Source organism: Desmodus rotundus, chromosome 11 (genome assembly GCF_022682495.2).
Source record: "Desmodus rotundus isolate HL8 chromosome 11, HLdesRot8A.1, whole genome shotgun sequence".
Taxonomy (NCBI): Eukaryota; Metazoa; Chordata; class Mammalia; order Chiroptera; family Phyllostomidae; genus Desmodus; species Desmodus rotundus.
Window position 1 is genome coordinate 18,233,724 of NC_071397.1, and position 10,402 is coordinate 18,244,125.

Sequence of the window (10,402 nt, forward strand, 5' to 3'; positions counted from 1 at the left end):
GATGGTAATGCACTCAATTTCATGCTAGGTTTCCATAACCTACACCAACCAGGAAAATAAATTGTTTGGAATCATACACATCTGATTTCTAACCATCCCTTTGAATAGCTAAGCTTTGGGAGGGAAAAAGTGCTTGCAGGGAAAAACAGCTCTTAGAAGTAATGATTAGAAGGTAAGGTCCCCCAATCATCCTTTTCTTAATAAGTTTTAGGTATCATGGAGACAGATCAAAATCCAAGTGGCCACTGCTACATTTTCACTCAATTGGACCAATTTTTGGAAACATAGACAATACTTGTTACAGAAAACTGGAGAAAGCTGTGGATGGGTGTATAATTACTAGGCGAGGTTGGCTGGTAAAAGTCCTCTTCCCACATCCTTACCTTTCCCTGAGGGCAGAATTTTGAATCTTGAATTATGGGGAAACAGTACAGAAATTATGAATTTTCTAAATTAGCAATAACTAAGTGTTACTATGTGGCAGGTACATACCAAGAGCTTTACATGTAATCTCTTGTCTAATTCTCACAACACCCCAGGGGGCCTGGCACCTCTATCTGCCCTGGTTTACAGGAGAGGAAATGGAGGTGGAGAGACGTGGATACCTTGCCCAAGGTCATACAGTAGGAAGAAATGAAGCAGGATCTGAACCCAGACAATCTCACCCGGGGCCTGAGTGTTAATCACCAATAAATGGAATGCTGTCTGCCCATCATGTGCAGGGCATCTTTCTGGGTATATGCTCAGGAATCTTAATCATAGTTGACAGGGAAGTCAAGAGAGGCTACGTCCAAAGTCCTTTGCCTAGCCCTCATGGCCCTTTATTTTGTGATCCAACTTATTTTTCTCACCTAACCGCTACCACATACCATTTTCTGATCTGAACCCTGAACAATGGTGATGTGTCTAGAGAAGCGGCACATCCCCAGTTCCGTGCCTGCTGAACCCTAATGACTCTCCATGGAGCTCTCCTTACACTTGAACTCACAGTCTTCCTTCCCTCCTCCTGTAACTCCTACATGCCAAGTATTACTCATATGCTTCACATCTACTTCTGATGCAAGTCTCAAGAATGCCTAGAAGAAAAGTGTTTTGGGGAGAGGGAGTGAAAAATTCAAAGGCCCCAAGGTAGGAGTGTGTTAAGCATGTTCCAAACCACAAGGAGGCCAATAGCATCTGAAATAGCAGAGCAAAAATGAGCCACATGTGTGCTCAAGGCCAACAACTTTTCCATCATCTCTTCAGGCTCTCCTTGTGAACTCGACACTCAGGCTTGCACAGTGGAGTAGTTCTTTGAAATCTTACGCCCTAATTTTCTAATACCACATTCAACCAAAACTGGCCATGGTGGCCACTTAAAGTAGAGGCAGATTGGCCCCTCTCAGGTTGGTGGAGAAAAGACATTGGAAAATGATTGGTACTCAAAGGAAGAATATAACTGGAAGAGGGGAAAACGACAACTTTACCTATATAAACTCATGGAACAAACATGGACTAATGAGCAGAGTCCTTATGCAGACGTATTAGACATAAAGAATCAGAGAGCCGTGGCTGGGTATCTCAGTTGGTTAGACGTCATCCTGATACGTCAAGGTTGAGGGTTCAGTCCCTGCTCAGGGCGTAGAAAACAAAAACCAATGAATATATAAATAAGTGCAGCAACAAATCCATGTTTCTCTCTCTCAAAAAAAAATCAATAAACAAATTTTAAAATAGAATCAGAGAGGAAAATCTAACAGGAAGACAAAACAATTCTAATTTTGTATAGACCTAATAACATCAAAATACATAAAATAATATTTTCAGAAATAAAAAGTATAATAGACAAATCCATGATCATAGTGAGAGATTTTTAACATACCTCTTTCATTAAAGGATATAGATAAAAATGAGCAGGAAAAATGTGAAAATATGGGAATTTGAATCTGATGATAAAGTTTGATATAATCAATATATACGTAATGAAAAATACACTCAAAAACTGCAGACTACACATTTGTAAGTATGTATAGAACATTATAAAAATTTGACCATATGCTGGATCATAAAGGGAGTCTTAACAAACATCAAAAACTGAAATAATGCAGAGTATGTTCTCTGACATAACATGATTAAGCTACTAATAAATAACAAAGATACCAATACAAGACCCCACAATTAGAAAATTGTAATATATTACTAAATAACCCAGTGGGTCAAACAATCAAATAGAAATTAAAATATAGTTTTAATTAAATATATTGAAAATATGACATACAACTTTGGATGTGGGCTTCATCCGAAGTTATGCTTCTGGGGAAATTTATATGCTTGAATGCTAGAAAAGTAGAAACACTGAAAATGAATGCCTAAGTATCATTTGAAGAAGTTAGGAAAAGAACAGCAAACTTGAAGAAAGTAGAGAAGGTAAATAATAAAGAACAAAATAGAAACTAATAAAACAGAAAATAAACATATGATGAGGTTTAACTAACCCAAAAGTTAGTTCAACCTTTTGTCTTTAAAAAAATACTGCTTTATTAACAAACACCTGATTAAGGAGGGAAAGAGCGGGGGAGTGAGACAGAGAGAGAGGGAGAATTAATGTGCAAATAATTTTAGGAATAAAAATAATTAAAAAATATAATAGGATTTCATGTGAATAGATTGTGTCAATAATTTTGAAAATTTAGAGAAAATGTACAAATTCCTAGAAGATCTGAATGTACCAGAATGAACACAATAAGAAATAGAAGGATCTAAATAGTCCTGTGTCTACTGAGAAGAATTAGCATTTAATTAAAATCTGTTTCACCCTAGATGCTTCCCTAATGAATTCTAGCAAGTATTTAAAGAAGTAGTTACATCAATCTCATACCAGCTTTTCCAGAGAATAGAAACAGCAGTACCTCTTATGATACCCACGTAACGCTGCTACCCAGTACTGACGAGATTATACAAGGAAGGAAATAACAGGCCATTCTCTGTTACGAACATACATGTAAAAATTCTAAAAAATAATAATTAATCAAGTATAGTGATAGATAAAAAGAATAGTACATAATGACCAACCCCCCGTGCTTAGTTCAGACTTGTGAGATTGAGTTTAAGTTCAAAAGTCAATGTAATTTGCCACAGTAGCAGATAAAAGAAAAAAAATCATATAATCATCTGAATAGATGTAGAAAAAGCTTTTAATAAAATTCAATGTCCACTTAAAATAAAAACTCTTGTCTTCCCATAGGTGTGTAGAAAGACCCACAAGAAACATCATACTTAATAGTTGAGCATGGAAAGCTTTTTCCCTCTAATAAGGAACTAGACGAAGGTGGCTACTTCTATCTGACATTATATCAGAGGTTCTAGTCAGTGCAACAAGATGAGAAAAAAGAAAAACCCTATTATAATTGGAAAAGAAAAAATGAATCTGTCATAATTCATATATAGGATGATTTTGTACGTACAAATTCTAAAATATCTACAGATATGCTATTAGAATTAATAGGGAACTTGAACACAGTCACAATGCCGTGGCCGATGAATGAAACCATGTATTTCGTTTCTGTCCATAATTAGATTTCTACAAACCAGCAACAAACATTTAGAAAATAAAATTGTAAGCATAATAACATTTATCAATAGTATTTAAAACTTACATGTTCAAGAACTAATCTAAAAACAATGGGCCTCTTACCCAGAAAACTACAAGAGATCGTTGGGAGGAGCTGAAGATTTAACTAAAGGAGAGGTACAGCATGTTCATGAAACATTGAGAGCACAAAAGCATTGCTTTGTTACCGCTCCAAAAAGTAGTGGCTTAAGTCAGCAACGACTCTATCTCTGCTTGTGGTTCCCTGGGGTGGCCGTGCTGTCTGGGAAGTGCTGCCGGCCTCACTGGGGTCTCTCAGCTGTAGTTAGACAGCAGCTGGGACTGGAGCATGCAGGGAGGCCTGACTCCCATCTGAGACCTTGGGGCTCAGCTGGGATGGCTGGACTCTGCTCTTTCTTTTCATGTAATCCAGGTATTTCCCTCCACATGGCCTTTCTATACGGTCTGTCCAACAGGGTATCTGAATTTATACAGCAGCCCGGGGCCCCCGAAAGTGTACAAGTAGAAGCGACCTGGCCTTGTTAAGGCTTTTGCCCAGAACTGGCCTGATGTTACTTCTGCCATATTCCACTAGTTAAGCAAATCTCAAAGTTAATCCATATTTAATCTGGAAAGGGACCGACTATGTAAGGGCGTGAATACTGGAAGGTGAGGTTCACTGGGAGCCATCTTTAGAGGTTAGCTTCTGCAATGTACTTTCTAGTCTTCAAAGAGTCATATCTCTCACAGGTGAAATACGCTTGTGCCTTCCTCTCTCTGGACCCCCAAAGTCTCATCCCTTTATGGCATCAGCTCAAATCTTGCCATCTAAATCATGTTCAAATTCAGATGGGGGTCCTCAGATGGTTTCCCTCAGGTATTGCTCTTTGGGCGTGTTTCCTTCGGAGCAGATACTGAATTGTGCAGATTGTGGATTAAAAGGACAAGTAGTTTTTGCCCGACCCCACCCCGACTCTCAACACACAGTCACAAGAGTGGGATAGGATAACCAAATAGACCAGCCGCCCTTTTCATTAGAAATGACCCATCTGGCCCTGAGAAACTTCCTTAACCTGCTTCCTTCCCAAAGAAGTTTAATGACCCGGAGAGCTCTCTTCGTTTTGAAGTGTCTCTGCCTAAGCTGACACAATTCTTTAGAAAATTTCGTGGGCTTCCGATGTACCAAATGATAACTTGACTCCCTTCGAAAAGTCTCTCACCACTTTTCCGCTTCCCTTTGTTGCTCTGTAGCAAACTGCCCAAGCTAGGTGGCTTAAAATAGCAGTTTATTTCTTATAACTTTGTGTATTATCTGGAAAATAGTGATAGATTGGACTGGACTACATTAAAGTTATAAGGAACTCCTAAAAAAATCAGTGAGACAGATAACCTTAGAAAAAAGGGGGGAAGATAGAAACAGTTACTTCAGAAACTAGATTTCTAAATGGCCAATAAATATACATTTATTGGGAGAGAAATAGTAATGTTCTATTTCTTGACCAGGGTAATAGTTATAACAGTTGTTCTTTTTGCAATAATCCACCTTGAGCTATGTAACTCGAAGAGAAGTTTATTTTAAAAAAGAAGAAATATTATAAATTTTAACTTAGTAGGGCATACAGCAATCCATTCTCCCTGGGAGAGGCGTCTCGGCCCAGTTATGAGGGAGGAGGAAATGTACACCAGGCCAAGCAGGGGGAAGAAAGTATTCTGGGAAAATGAATTCCTTGAGCCCAGGAATGAAAGTGTGACAGTTTGCCGTAAATTGGGGCTCTGCAAGGAAGCTCATATGATGGGCTAGGAGGAAGGGAAGGTGAGAAGGAAGAGGAAGGAAAGGTCCCTGTGAAGTCACTCAGAGTTTATGATGCTGTTCAGTGGAGATACCGAGAAGCTTTAGTGTGGAAGTGTAGGTTATGATTTGCATTTTTAAAAATCAGGCTGACTTCAGGGTGAATTGGTCGAGTCTGCCTGGTAAGTCGTGTCCACCGCCATACACCTTCTAAGTTCTCCTTTCGCCCAACTGCAAAGGCTGAGTGAATGGCGGGTCAGTTAATAATAGCCCCAGAACGCAAGGATGCTCAGAGAGGCACTCAGCCTCACTCCGGGTCCTTGCTCATTAGCCCTAGAAAATCCCTGGGTGATCTGAAATAGAAGACAGGCACAGAATCCTCTGGGAAAATTGCTCCACTGAAGTGTCTTAGTGGTGATGACTGAGTGTCCCCCAAACCGAAATACCGGGAAAGACACGCAGATACTCAAGTACCTGCCTCTGCATTCATTCCCTACAACTAGCTCCTCCGGTCCTTTGTCAAGTCAAAACTAGCTATTCTTAGGCTTTTCCTCATCAAAACCAGTTATACCTGTTATAATACTTTACCTCCCACAACTAGATTGTTAAAGACATATTTTCCCCACAATTGCAAATTGGGAAAATCTACCTTGTTAAAGTCACGCAAATGGGAACCCAACAAAGCACTATTAATCGGAGAAATGCTAATTAAGAGGAAGTATTTCGCAGCTATCAAAGTGGCCCGAAATTAAAAGGCTACTAATGTAACAATGGGGAAAGGAAACGGCCTCGGGCTCGCGGTGCAGATGAGCTTGGAGATGGGTCTGGCCGTTCTGGAGTGCGGTTGTTCACACTGGAACGCCACTTCTGGGTAGAGACTCTGCGGAGGTTCTCAAACTGTCTGTAATAAAAACCAATTTTTTTTTAATTCCAACCTATCGAGGCTCAATATTTTTGTAAAATAGAGGAAAAATTAATAAATAAATAAAATGTAAAAACAGACATATGGAATAAAAGCCTGAGTACTTTTTCAAGTATGAGATTCAGTAGACATAAAAGTATTTCGTTCAACTGCTTTTAAACTTTCTAAATGCTTATTCTCAGTTTCTGCACTTGCCTCGTCGTGAACTGGAAGTAGTGAGCTGCGTGCGGGGGGGGGGGGGGGGAGCGGCTGGGCTGCAGGTCACTCCAGCCCACGGGTGCCCTTAAGGAAGAGCATTCACTGTAAGACTTTTAAGTACAAAAAGAACTAAATTACTATCATAAGGGAAAAGAAACACTATAGTCATACAATGAAATATAACACAACAATGACAATGAATAAACTAGATTTACGCATATTAACACGGACAAACCTTGAAACCAAACACTGAGTGAAAAAAAATTGTCAGAAGAATATTTCTTGTGTGATGTCATTTATATAAATTTCAAAAACACTGAAAGTGACGTTGTACAAAGGTCTTGTGGGTATTAGCACTGGGAGATTACACACCAACTTCAGGTTAGTGATTCCTCTAGTAAGTGTGGGAACGAATGTGAGCCGAGGGAACTTGGATTTCATCTGTAACGTTTATTCCTATAAAACACTGAGACAGATACTGTATAATATAAATACTTGTTTCATCGAGGTATTAGGTACGTGGGTGCCATGTTATTTCCCTTTTCAAAAATGTTTGAAATATTTCATGATTATTAATTTAAAAAGGCAATGTAAACAGTTGAAGGAAATTCACTACACCTTTGAAAAACGGGAACAGTTTCAAGTGTCAAAGTTTATTTGGCCCGACTGCATGTAGCTTTAGAGACATAAACTTAACTTAGGTTAACCTCCACCTTAATTTAGGCTTTAGGTTCATGGACAAGTTGAGGAGAAAGTGTAGAGGTATCCCATACATGCCCTGCCCTACGTACTCATAGCCCTCTCCCCCCTCCCATGCCCCTCCAGAGTAGCACATCTGTGAAGCTGATGAACCCACACTGACACGTCACCCCAAGTCCATAGTTTAAGGTAGGTTTCACTCTTGGTGTTGTTCATTCTGTGGGCTGGACAAATGATTAATTATGCAGTTTTCGTTCCAAAGTTCTGTCTTAAAACTGGAGTTGTCCGCAGACTTAATGGGATAATAGGAGCAGCGGCTCCCTTTGAACACAGACGCCCTGTGTCCCAGTCCCAGCCCTCCCTGCACCAGTCCATGTGAATATCAGCGTCTCAGAGGACAGAGGGAAACAGGTCGCCGCTCCGCCATCCTCATGAAGAAGGAAGCTGGCTCAGAGACACAGAGACACAGGCCACACGCTGACTGTGGGCGAAACTAAGACCAGAGTGAGACGTTTTCTACATTAGGGAAGCCACAGATCCCTCTGAGACAAACGAAAGTCACGGTGTCGTGACTGCTCCTTGTTTCTACAAGTCCTGGTTTGAAACCCACAGAGCCCAGACTGCTGCTTCGTGAAAACTCAGCTGAAGGATCTCTGGCCTGTCGGGAACAGGGAAGGAGCGCTGGCTTTGAGTCAGTAGGTCCTGGTGTGAATTCCAGCTCTGTCCTTTGCCATGAGCTGTGTGACCTTGGGCCCACGTTTACGCATCTCTAAGCAGGGCGGAGAACAAATTACAAATCCCATGTAGAGTCTCTGGCACATGATGGACACAAAGAGTGTCTAATAAATCCTACTTTCTTTTACCATGCTTGACAACTAAGGCACAGAGCATGCAATGACTCTGTGCTTACCTTGAGGAGGCCACAAACACTTGCAACAGAGTGAGGCAGGCACCATTCCTAATGCATTCTGAGCACTCTGGTAATTGAAAAAGCAGCAAGTACGAGCGCTATGCCGTGCTGCCATTTAACAAATCTGGATTTCAATGTATTCACTTATAAAATAGTTGTCCGCTCACCATTCTTACCCATTCAAAAGTGGCAACATAAAAAATGAAAGTGTTGGCATGTCATAAAGCATTATACTAATTCAGTGCATTGCTCATTCTGCCCTCCCTCCTGCCCCACCCAGGAATCATGTGGTAGGGACGCTAATGGCCTCTCAAGGGTGTTTGCGTCCCTAAGTTGCATGGCAAGGAGAAATTAAGGTTGCAGGTGAAATTGAGGTGACTTGCCACCTGTTCTTAAAGTAAGATCAGCCTGGATTATCTGGATGAGCCCAGTATAAGTACAAGCATCCTTTAAATGTGGGAGAGGGAGGGAGAAGTTCAGACTCAGAGAAAATTCTGAAGATGCTCTACTGCTGGCTTTGAAGATGGAGGAAGGGACCGCAAACCAAAGGAGGGCCCTCAGCCTGTAGAAGCCAACAAAGGCAAGGAAACAGATTCTGTCCTCGAGTTTCCGCAAGGAACACAGCCCTGCCAACAGCTTGGTTTTAGCTGTCAGGTCCATTTCAGACTTCTAACCTCCAGAACTGTCAAAGAGTAAGTTTGTGGTTTTAATAGCCATTAAGTTTGTAGTGATTTGCTTCCTGTGGCAATAGGGAACCAATACAAACTACAACCTCAGTCCTTTGAAGAGAGCAGCGTGAAGAATGGATCAGTGCAGAAGGCAGCGTAGAATGTGAGTCCTATTTTTTTTCTTTTAAATGTCACTGTCATCAAAACGGAGACACTGACTTAAAATGGCCCCTCCCTGGTCTATGAGTAGGATGAGGCCTTTCGTTAAAGCTCTAGGTCTGTCCAGCTCTGGCAGCCAAAGGCCGTGTTCTTCTCGGCACACTCAGGCTCCGGTATATCCCCCGACAGACACTGAGCATGGATTCCCCAGGACAGTCCCAGCTCCTGTCCCTCATTTCTTTTAGGCCAAATACTGTGCACCAACATTCCCTTATTGCTTCTGATTCGTGTTTCAGATGTTTGAATCCACCTGATAAACTTGCAATCATCTCTCAGGATATAGATCAAAGGTTCTCTCCTGTGATAAATTAAATTTTGGGTCCCTTGCCCCAAATCCAACCCCCATCATGGAAAGACAGAGTGTATCTCCCTGTCCACTGACCTTGGGCTTGGCATGTTACTCGCTTTGTTCATTGGAATTAGGGACTGCAGCAAGAGCAAAGACATGAACTAGTTTTGCTCAGTTGGGGTCTCCGGCTCTTGACTGACCCTCCATGAGAACACACTCTGATCCAAGGAGGATGAGAGCCATGTGGAACAAACCTGAACCCAGTCTGCAGCATGGAGCCTGGAGCTCAAAGCCTGGAGTCAAGCACAGCCAGGGAATCGACCACTGTCTTACAGATCATGAGCCTGCAAATTATTGCTTTAAGTCACTATGTCTTCGAGCAATTTGTTGCACAACATTTTTGTAGCAATAGCTGACTGATACACCTTCTTTATGAAAGCTTTTCTAGCTACTCTCCTCCTGTAGAACTGACCACATCCTCCTTTGTGCCCATTTGTACCGTTAAAGGTTTATATATCTATCTCCTCAATTGGATGTAAATTCCTTAAGTTCAGGTACCAAATGTTTGTTGATTCTGTATCTATGACCTCTAGCATGATGCCCAGAATATTGTCAACTCCTAATACTTTTTTCATGAAAAGAAATAATTAAATAAACAAATGAGTGACAACAAGGAACACACTATTCCAGGTGTGTGACCTTGAAGTAGGAGCAGTGAGGGGAAAGGAGAAAAACCCCAATTAATGGGCTGCTGCAAACATCATTATATACATAAGGGGCCAAGCTTTGCTGGTTGCCTGAATATATCGTATTTTCAGGTATCCATAAAAGTTACTGTGGTTAATAAGACAAGAAAATTTATTTCAAAGTAACAAGTGGGCAGTTGCTTGTTATTACATATTTCCTCAAATAAGGTATTCAAAACGAACAAGTCATTTCACGGAAGGACTGAAGAGTTTTGACATTGAAAAGAGGTCTTCCTATTCCATGGTGCTGGGAGCTGCTGCTGTAGACTATTCCTGTGGCAGACGTCCTGGAGAATTCAGCACTGCACTGAGGCTCGCTGGCTTGTTGACGGTAGTCCCTCTAGCAGCCACCTGGTGGGCATATCTGTTGCGTGTTCTCTCCTGACGCTCCACG